This window comes from Olea europaea, chromosome 23 (genome assembly GCF_002742605.1).
Source record: "Olea europaea var. sylvestris chromosome 23, O_europaea_v1, whole genome shotgun sequence".
Lineage (NCBI taxonomy): Eukaryota > Viridiplantae > Streptophyta > Magnoliopsida > Lamiales > Oleaceae > Olea > Olea europaea.
This window is the reverse complement of record NC_036259.1, coordinates 11867834-11880042: the sequence shown is the minus strand read 5'-3', so window position 1 is coordinate 11880042 and position 12209 is coordinate 11867834.

The window sequence follows — 12209 nt, the reverse complement described above, 5'->3', positions numbered from 1 at the left end:
AGAAACTACCACCACGTACTTCAGTTAAGGGTGTTTGCAGTTTTCTTAGGTATGCTAGGTTTTATTGATGCTTCATTAAGGATTTCTCAAAGATCACGAAGTCCCTATATATTTGCTAGTTAAGGATGTCACTTTTGACTTCTTGGAGGAATGCTTATTAGCTTTCCATATTCTAAAAGAGAAGCTGACCTCAGCACTGGTGATCATTGCACTAGATTGGAGTTTTTCATTCGAGTTAATGTATGATGCAAGTGATTATGTCGTGGAGACTGTATTGGGACAGCTTAAGAATAAAATATTCCATATAATCTACTATGCAAACAAAACCTTAAACGATGCACAACTCAACTATGCGACTACTGAGAAGGAGCTTTTAGCTGTGGTTTATGTCTTTGATAAATTACGATGATATCTTGTGGGATCAAAAGTCATAGTCTTCATCGATCATGCTACCTTAAAGTACTTGATGACAAAGAAGGATGTCAAACCGAGACTAATCCATTGGGTATTACTTTTGTAAGAGTTTGATCTGAAAATTAAGGATAAGAAGGGAAGTGAAAATGTGGTGGCCAACCACTTACCTCGACTTGAGCTTGGAGAGTCAAAAGAGATATTGGAGATAAATGAGATTTTTCCATATGAGCAGATATTTAGTGTGGAAGAAGCGCCTTGGTATGCTGATGTAGTAAATTATTTGGCCAAATATATCACTCCACCGGATTATTCAAGTCTTTCAAACAAAGAAATTCTTCTCTGACTTGAAATATTATTTTAAGACGATCCCATTCTCTACAAGCAAGGACATATTAGATTATTTAGCGATGTGTCCTTGAGGATGAGGTACCTTGAATAGTGGAGCATCAAAGATGGTCGCTAAAATTTTACAGTATGGTTTCTATTGGCCTTTACTTTTTTGGGATGCATTTGAGTCTGTGAAGGAATGTAACTGATGTTAGCGCACAAAAAAATATCTTGAGAAGGAATGAAATGCCTCTGAATAGCATTCTTGAGGTAGAGTTCTTTTTATGTGTGGGAGATTGACTTTATGGGGCTTTCCCTCTGTCATTCTCAAATTAGTATATCCTAGTTGTAGTTGATTGGGTCTCCAAATGGGTGGAAGTAGTGGCAGCATTACCAACCAATGATGCTAAAGTAGTGATTGGGTTCCTAGAAAAGTACATTTTCACCTGTTATGACATACCTCAAGTTATCATAAGTGACGGAGACAAACACTTTTGCAATCATCAATTTGAGTCACTGTTAGCTAAATATAATGTCAGACATTGTATAGCTACCTTTATCACCTAAACAGTCGGCAAGTTGAAATCTTCAATCAAGAATTAAAATGGATACTTAAAGTAAAAGTGAGTTCTTCGAAAAATGATTGGTCTAAGAAACAATGTTCGTGTGAAAAACTCGCAAGCATACAGAATCATTGTACAAGTAATAAGATTTGTGAGTTATGAGTATATTTTTCATGAGGAATAATGTCTAATTTGTAGTTCAATAGTTACTATTAAATTTGAAGTGTAATGAATGAAAAGAGTTCGTTTGTATGTATTCAATACTAATCCTAAACTAAAAAAGTAAAAAAAAAAAAAATATTTATCTAATATGCGAATGTTTGTCTTGGAATCTTGAATCTTTCTATTGTTATTTAATTCAATTCTTAGTTCACAATTTAGTGAATTCATGCATTCAAGACAATCAGTAATATGCTTTTATTCAATTTTCTTTTCCATGATATATTAAACCTATGTTTAACACGACTCGATTCTATTCCTAGTCCGAATTCATATGAAAAATATGCATTGATTCACATGATTTATCACACATGATTGCGCATGTCATAGATATTATTCCTTATACTTATTGCCTATGTGTTGATTTTGATGCGTTCTAGACTTATTGTGAGTAGTCTTACACTACAACACGCAACTTACTATTTAATTGGTTATCAAGCAATCAAATAATTCAATGAAAATGCAAAACCAATCAAGAAATACTAAATTATTCGTCTTGAATTAAAATAAACAAACAATAGAGTTCATCATTCAATCAATACAAAGGAAAACACTTAGTCAACCATCTTAATTATTAAATTATACAAGAAACAATGAAAAGACATCACCAGGATTAAAGAAATATGGAAGCAGGTAGAAAAATCTACTTTCTTGAATGAAATCTTGATTTTAGATGGATGATCTTCAAGAATCTTGCACAATTCTCTTGATGTTCATTGTCTAGCCTGGTTCTTCAATTCCAAAATATATTGAATCTATGAATTTTTAAGTCTAATGGAGGTTTCCCCACATTTTGGATGGATTATGGTATTTAAAGGATCCCCAAAAGATTGTTACCAAAGTATAGTTTCAATTCGAAAAGGAAACAAAATCTAGCCTCGGAAAAGTAATATTTGATCACATAGTACAAATGGAAATAGCTGCATAAAAGAAATCATAAATGATCCTGAGAGCTTTGGAGGTGTAAATGCGGTTGCATCTATTTAAACCTATACGACCGCATAGGTAGAATATTTTCCCGTCAGACAGCTTTCAGTATTTTACTCATATCTTTCTCTCCCAATATCTGATTGAAGTGATTCAAAGTGTGTTAGAAAGCTAACTTAAATGGCTAATATTTTTTAAGTATCATTTTTCTAATTTGAACATTTTCTATGCCAAAAATGGGTCTCAAATTGAGCCTGAAAATTTGACGCATAACTTTTTCGCCTGAAAATTGATATGTGACAATACTTTCACTATATATTATCCCTTTGGCTTATTTCCTCATCCAATTGGCCCCTAACACTCTCGAATATTAATCGTGAAGTTCTATACAACTTTTGAGTACTTACACTTTAGTACATGAACTCCAAATTTGTTTCATTTCAACCATTTTCTCTTGTAATCTTGTTCCTTTATGTTCCACTTGTATTCACTTAAATCCTTGGCATCTTGAATCTTCATTTCATCATCTTTCTTATTTACAGATTGTTTGTAATTTAGTCCTTGAATTTCGTCCCATTCTCACTATTTTTTCATTCTTTTCTCCAATTTCTCATCAACACAAGTTAGGTAGTATTTTATCTAAAGAATAATAAAATATCATCATTTATATCTCGAATAAGTGTAGAAACTACACTTATCAAATGTGATGATGTTTTCTTGGCTTACAAAACAGCTTGGAAAACTCCTATGGGCATGGCTTCTTATCGTTTGGTTTTTAGGAAAATGTGCCATTTGCTAGTTAAGTTGGAGCATCGAGCTTATCTGATAGTGAGGAACTTAAACTTTGATTTGAAAGTAGCCGATGAACAGAGATTAATTCAGTTGAATGAAATGGATGAGTTTCGACTAAAATCCTATGAGAACGCAAATCTCTACAAGAAGCGCACCAAAAATTGGCACGACATGCATATTCAAAGAAGAAATTTTGAGGTTGGGTAATAAGTCTTGCTATACAGTTTAAAACTCAAGCTTTTTCCAAGTAAATTGAAGTCTAGGTGGTCGGGGTCATACACGATTACCAAAATGTTTCCTTATGGGGCGATTGAGATCACTCATAAAGCAAATGAACCTTTAAAGTTAATGGATAACAGTTGAAGACATATTGGAATAATGAATTCTCAAAAGAAAAGTTCGCCGTTCATCATGCAACACCAAAGTGAACCAACCCCCTTAGAGTCGAGCTATAGACTATCAACAAGCCCTTGTTGGTAGGCAATTCAACATTTCTTCCCTTTTATTTATTTCACTTTATGCATTAGATTAGGATATTTTTCATGTTTTCGATAGTTTGTAGTAGTACTAGGGCATTCAACATCTATATAGGTCATAAAGAGTCTATGTTCTATGTATCGTCCACATTAGATTTCAAGTTGTTGTACATGAGTTTGGGGGTGTGTTGGAGTGTTATTTGGTTAATTCGGTGTGAAAATCACGTATTTTCAAGTTTAAAAGTGTTTTTGGAATCAACTAAATGGCTTGTACTTGCCCCCATACAATTTACAATGTGTTATGAAAGATTATGAGGGTAGCGAAAAGCCGACTTGAGTTATGGATAGAAAAACGAGATTTGGGAAAAAATTTGACCAAAAACATGTTTTGGGAAGATGGGTGATTTTTAAAATATTTCCATCTTTAATATGCTCATCATATTCATTTTAATTGGTTTGGCATGAAAATCGAGGTCCGTGAGGTCAGGGATGACTAAAAAACCAAAATTTTTGAAACAGGCCAAAACATCCCCTTACTGGTATTTTTAACACGCGATCATATGATATTTGGCCGAGAGATTTTTCTCGGCCCAAAAAGTACTCTATGGGATCGCATAGAGTGCTTAGATATGGTCATATAAAGTAGCAAAAAAATGTGTGTTCTAAAAACATGTTGACACTCAAACCACCCAAAAAACACACACACGACATTCAAAAATCTCAAGCACGCGTAGCATGTCCATTGGTGATATCTCATAAATAATCCACCAATTTCATCATCTACAAGCCAATTTTACAAGGAATTCAAGGTATGTTCTTCATCTCTACTACCTTTTTCTTAATTACTTTGCTACTACTCTTATTCAAAATTCGAGTTATAATTAAGGATAATGGGATTAGATAAATTGTGGCTTATTGGATTGTGTTGTGATGGAAAAATTGGAACTTTGATCCAAACCTTAATCTCTTTCAATTTTAGGAAAAACTAGATTCCTTCAAGGTGTTTGATAATTTGCCTAATAAGAGATTCTTGTGTAATTAGGGTTAATCTAGCAATTTGCATTATTGATACACATTTGAGATTGTTTTTGGTATTGCGATTCTCTAAAATTACATTAGAAAATACGAAAACATATAGACTCCCAACTGGCACACTTTGGCTTTACGTTGTCTAGGCACCAACCACTTCTCCATACATAGTGATTTAATCAAAGATTTCAATTTTTCCGTTTTTCAGCAGGTCACCAACTTCATCTCCTCACCTAACCCAAATAATCTCCGTTTGACCTCAAATTTGAATACGTGTAAGACCAACATGAACTCATTCATATGACAGGAGATCACTTGAATTTTTTTTTTTGATTTTTCTCGACGTTATGTGGAGGCAAAATTCTTTAGTTGATCATGCGTCAAAATAGAGAATTTGAATTGTTTGAGTTAATTTCAGGTTTGTAAACCACACTTTGAATTTTTTTTCAGATAATAATCCTGTTTCATTACATATTTCATCGAGCATGGCATTGTTATGTCACTTTATGCTTTGTATGGTTTCATGACTTCAAGACACTGAGTGCGAGCGTTGTATACATGTATTTTGAAATAAGTTTGGGGGGGGGGGGTTTGGATACTTATGCTAATATCTTATCTTCAAGTGACATAGTAGTCATTTGTACATTACAAATGGACTAATTCTTTCAATTTTTGTGTTTGCAGATCCACCTCCTAAGCGAACTACTAAAGGAAAGGAGAAAGCTGTCACTACTTCTGGTATTGCACGTACTCAGGGACCTGAATATGGTGTAAAGAGGTTTTTGAATCAAGAGGCCATATCTAGATACTTCGATATCGTTGGCCATTGGGCATTATTTGCTATAGGCCAATGATACTTGAAGATTTCTCGAAATTTGAGCTGGTGACCCTAGTTTAGAACTGTGGATGGAACAAGGTGGTGGAAAGACCACACCCGGTGTATAAGGGACTTGTCCGGGGAATTTTATGCAAATTTCAACAGAGAGATAGACACCATATGGTCAGAGCATCTAAATCAAACATGGGTGAGAGATAAGTGGATTATGTTTTCATCCGAGATAATACAAGGTATTATCAGCTATCTCGGGATATTGTTGTCCCAATTCTCAGTGATTTTTCTTGGAATAAGGCAGGGAAAGTGTTACTTGGGAAAGAGTATACTTGGCCACTACAAACTGATGAGTGGCATCAGATTGATCTTAATAGAATCGATAGCTATCTTGTAGCTCTTCATGTGTCATAACATCGAATCTGCCACGTATCGGACCACATTTAAGGATCTTAAGGCCGTATTCCACAATGCTAGGTTAGATTTTTATATACTAAGAGATCTATAAACCTCATGATATAACTTTTTAATTTCTAGTTTGCAATTTTGACATCAAAATACATTATGCAATTGTTGAATGATTTATATACAATTAATGTCTTTCATGATTATGTGCATGTAATTATGTGAATGTGGTGACTTATGTCATGCATTCGAGAGAATGGGAATTAGTTCAACAGAGTATAAATCATCATAAGGTCTGATAGAGGATAGGATATATCCCTATACCTTGCATGAATATTTAAGTTCTTACAAAATCACATGCATTCTTGTATATTTACACCCGTCATAGAGATATGGGCTGGTGGTATATGGGAGTAGGTTTAACATTACTCGAGAGATATTATTGGATAGATTTAGGAGCATTGATTCTTCAAAAATTCAACTTGTTGTCAAATTGTAGAACTAGGGTTAAATGTGAGTATTGCTTGGGGATTCATGATCCTAGTGCACTTTACATTCGTTAATTACATCAACTTGAATTCAACATATTCATTTTGCATTTTAGTTCACTCAAATCATACATATTTGCATATTTAGTCTAAACAGGGTTAAATTTAGTTACAACAGATCAAGTTTAACAATTTGGTTTTCGGTTAAGGCTGAGATAAATTAAGTCAAGCTACCCAATCTCTATGGAACGATATTCAGACACAATTTCCCACTTTATTACTTGTTGCGAATCGTACACTTGTTGATACAAATCCAAAGAATAATTTCGTAAACAACAGCTACATCTACCATCAGCAAATGGCACTTTCAGCTCCAATTTCCTTTCGTCATCTTCACCACTACCTCCATATTATCAGTGAAGTATTTGTCGTCCCAATTTTTGCACCTAACTCTGTTTTTGTCCTTCAATTATGCATTTCACTAACTTTTAATTTCTACAAATTGAGGACAATCTTTTCTATATTTGGGGGGGGGGGGGGACAGAATTTTCATGACACTTTTGACATTTATCGATGTTTGTGTAATTTTCTTCGTTATGCAATTGTTGTAGTTTTACTTATTGTTTTATGTGCTTATGTGGGTTTGATGGTCTTGCCGACAATGATGTTGAATATTAGAATAAGTATGGACCAAGAATAGTGAAAACAGTGAATGATTAGATTAGCTAATTCTCGTTCTCTATGTACGACACTCATGTTTTACACGTTAAGTTGGTAATTTAGCTCATTACTTAGAGAAGAGTTGGTTAGATTAAGTTAAACCCAAAAACCTTCTATTGTAATTTATCTATAATCCATTTTTCTAGTAGTTTGGAGATGGTTAAGCTATTGCAGGAGAACATTAAAATGATTAGGGGTTCCGTGCATGAATTTATCTAATGTGAACTATCCAAAACCAATGAGATGAAGATGAGTGAAAGTCTTAAGTTAAGGATTGGTATTGGAAACTAAATGCCTAAAATAGAAGGAGTATAGCATTAATCTGTGTAAGAATAAAACTTCTCTCAAAACTTTTATGACTCGAGCAAGTAACCTGTAAGGGTATTTGAAAACCTAGTGCCCTAAAGTCAACTGACTCGATAGTCATCGACCAAAAACTCGATAAAGTGGTCATATAGAAAGTAAGAGATGGAGAAGTTAATAAAAATATATTTTTCAGCCTTTATAACTCGACTGAATAAGCCTGCAGTTGTTTAAAACCTGATGCCCGAAGGTCAACGCACATGGGAATTATCGGCTTAAAGCTCGATACATGGGCTATATAGAAAGTAAATGAGAAGATGCTAAAAGGAGAGAGATAAAACAAGAATAATTAAGGAAAGACACAATTACATTGATTAAGCCTCTGGACATTTGGTTGATAGAAAACCTTTGATATGAGGCAAGTAGCTTAGTCTAGTATTACATGTTGAAGCAATAAAAAATACAGGAGAATTTCGACTTGTTGAAGCGTGAACTTATGATAGTAAGACTTATCCAAACTAAGAATGTATAAGGATTAGAATTAAATAATTTCAACTTTAGGATACACTCCAAAAAATTGAGTAAAAGGAATAAATTTGAGGGGTGTGTACTTCTCAAGCAAAGAAATGAAATATTTGACTGCTAAGGGTCGGGAGTTAAATCAATCATTAGCTTGATATGTTTGCATGAGTTTAGATGCGCACACACATCGTATTTCGCATATAACAGGTGGATGTTGATTTGATTTTGTAATGTTGAAACTATTCATTGTGTTGATTATTGAATTTCAATCCTGAAACACGACAGTTTGTCAAACCATGTTTTATGTAGAATTAGGCTATAATTTGTTCAAGGACAAATAGTTGTTCAGTGTGGTTAGCTAATAGTTATAAACATGATTAACATCTTGCTTTTCATTGTTTTTCACTCTGCAAATTGGGTAGTTTCTCACTAGAAGCTTCTATGAAGTTTTTTTTAGTTGTACTCGGCATTTACATTTGGAAAAATCAGCTTCAATGTTTTAATTCTAGTATATTAATTATTATGTTTTTGCTCACCCATATTAAATGAAATGATACAGCAATAAATGAAAAGATACAGCAAAGTACTTATCTTTTCCTTTTTCTTACTTATATGTTGCATTCATGATATCTTCCCGTTTATTATGCAAACACGGTTCCACGCTTGCCTAGGATGTGCCATTTTTTAGCCTTAGGGTATCAAATTCTATAATGGGATTCAAATAATTCTTTAAATACATTGGTTATAGTAAATTTGCTCAATTCAATTTGACATTGGAATGAAATTTTAAAGACAGCAAACTTGCCAAATTTGTTCTTTGTTTTACTGCTTCCACTTAATGGTTAAGAATCTTTCTTGAATTTTCGTTTTCAAAAATCAATTCATAAGATCAATATTGCTTTCGAGGAAAAAACGAGCATTTGTTTTCTGTTTATGAAATAGGCAATTATTAAGATTTTGATCAGTGTCCTTCCTTATTTGATTCTATACTGGATGCGAGGGATTTCGTTGTGGCATTTCTTATGCCAGATTGTATTTCTACAAGGAATTTTGTACATCATCTTCCCTAGAAACGTTTCCATGGAAATCGCGAAACTGGACTCAAAATTATGATTACAAGATGTCTCAGTTAGATTATAATGTTAAATGGTTTCCATAAAAGTAATTTTTCTTTCCTAATGATTTTAATAGCTGATAAAAATGTGCCTTCAATATATGTATTGATAAGTATATTTTCTATACTTATCTAGATCATTAAATAAGATTAATTGGAATAAATTTTGATGACTTATGACTTAATTATATATTAATTTTGTTTATTAGGTAAAACTCGAGGCAAATTGATGGAATTGGAATAAATGAATTAAAAGGAAAAAATGAAAGAAATCTAAAGTTCGAGGACCAAAGTGTAAATGTCCTGTAGTTGATTCGGATTGTCAAATGATGATAAAAGATAACATGTGATCAATTGGATGCAATTTGAACTCAAAGGAGTTAAATATAGCCAGAGTATTCTTTCAAATCAATTTCCAACCAAAAAAGTTATGTTTCAGATTTTTAACCTCAACTTGAGACCCATTTTCGGATAGCAAACATTAGAATTGAAGAAATTGTAATTACTAGAAGAATTGTATCCCTTTGAGTTATCTTTCCAACACGCTATGAATCGCCTCAATCGGATATTGGGAAAGAAAGTTATGACAAAAATATCAAAAGCTGCTCAGATATATCGCAATTCAAACTGGAACGCACCAATAGTGTTTTCACCAACCCGAGAGTCATTTAGCTCAATGGTGTGAGAGTGGGAGTTATGCTTGTACGTGCGCATAGGATATTTTCGCAGACGAATTAGCAGTTTTCTTTCGCGATTCAAACTCTTTTCAAACCCAAATTGAACACGATTTTTACCTATTTATTGGCTCTTATAAATATAAAACAAGGGCTACACATGAAAAAAACTCTTTCGTACCTCTCATACATAATAATATCATCAAATTCATCACGAACAAGTTATCAATTCATTACTTTTGTGAGAGAAGATCAAACCCTAACAATAATTGAAGGTAATTAAATCAAGAAATTGAATAATTCAATTTTGGACTTGAAAATCAACATCTTTTTTATTTTTTCATGATCTAAGTGATATTTTTTCATTATTTTTCTTATAATTTATTTAAAAACATTCTATGCTTGATCCCTTTTTTGTATTGGATGAGATAATTCCTATTTTTTATTTATTTTAAATTCAAGACTAATAGTTAGTTTAATTCTTGCGTTTCTTGATTAATTTTGCATAACCCTCGCATTATTTAATTGATTGGTTACCAATTAAATAATTAGTTGCTTATTATAGTGTTGAAAAACTTACATCAAGTTTAGAACGTAGCAAAATTATCATATTTGCAATAGATATTAAAAATAATATTTATCACTTTTGTAATCATATAGATAATATAAAAGGCAAGGATATAATCCACTTGAAAAGGTTGAAATGAAAGAATTACTATTGCCCATGAATTTAGACTATGAACCAACTATTCAACTTGATGGAAATCAATTATTGAAGAAGAGCATATAGAAAATAATAAACTAATTACAAAGAAACCAATCGAAGAAGTGGCAATTAATGCTGGTGAAATTAACACACATTCTTTCAACATCATCGATTATCCAACAATTGAATTTGTGATTAAGCTTGATGATTTTGAATCGAATGGAATATGTAAGTCATATCGCATTAACGGAGGGAAGGTCAAGATTTGGAGAATTAACGAAATGTGGATCAAAGTCAAAAGAAGCAAACTAAGCAAGTCATCAAAGGCTTTCTTTAAAATTCCAAAATGCAAAATATCAAAGTCAAACCAAAGACTATAAAAAAGCATTTTTTGGGAGGCAATCTAATTTTTTTCCTTTTACTTATTTTGCTTTTAGATATAGGATTAGTAATTTTTATTTCTTTTAGTAGTATAGGGTATCTTCGTCCCCATATTTCCCTTTAGGGTGTATTTGAGCTTATTATAAAGTGTTCCACGTTATCGTTGATTTTCTAATTATTTTGAAGGAACATGACACTTGAAACACATTAAAAAAGGGAAGATACAAAGCAAGTTATTTGCCACTTTCATGCTAGTCTCCACACACCCGTAGATTTATACCAAAGGAGTACTAAGTTTCCTTTTTTGCCTTTAACTTTTGTATGTTACTTTGGGTTATGTCTGTTACAAGTTTGGGGATGAAAAAAAATATCGAGTTTTTATCTATTTTTATAGTTTTGAGTGCTTGTTCGAGTGCAAATAAAAAAGTTCAAAAATATTTTATTTATCTTTATTTTTTGCTTTTGTGTGTTTGTATGAGTTAGATAAATTTGCCTACTATGAGGAATATATTTGGAACCATGTATTAGGCTATAAATCGTGAAAATATTATCGGCCAAAAGTTTGCTACATAGGTTATTTAGAAAGTTTAATGTATAGAAGTTCGCACATAAGATCTGAGAAAAGAAAAATATCTACACAAACACTAAAAGATTGTTTCACGTTTTGATTAAGTCTCAAACACTTATTTTAGAGAATTAGACATTTGACAATGAATTATTAGCTTAGTGCTTGTTTGGTATAGATCTTAATCCAATTAAAATCAATTTTTGATCTTTATTTCACTATTTCAGCTATCATTTTTGAATTCTTCTTTTACAGGTAGGATCCACTTTATCTCTAACGGTCAAAAAATCAATTAACAATATCCCTACCAAACAAGCCCTTAATTGATTTTAGGGGGTTGAAGCAATAAAAAATAAGGAAAATTTTCATTTATTGATACGTTAAGCTGCAATTAGTAAGATCGAACCAATCTAGAGAGGGTGAGGACTAGTATATAAATTCAATCTTATATGATACCTTGAGAAAAGAGTTAAACAATAAGTTTGGGGCGTGAATCTTACAAGAGAATAAATGATATATTTGACTATTGAGGGTCGGGACTTGAATAACTTTATGAATTTATGATGCTTGACATGAATTTTAACACAAACAAATCGATTTTGCACTGAATGAGTAGAAATTAATCTTAGCGATGTGATTTTGAAACAACTCATAATTTTAATATAGGAATTCCAATCCTGAGGCGAATGACAACCTATCAAACTATGTTTGCTTAAAAGTTTTGTGAATAAGTCAAAATCTTTTTTTTTTTTAGC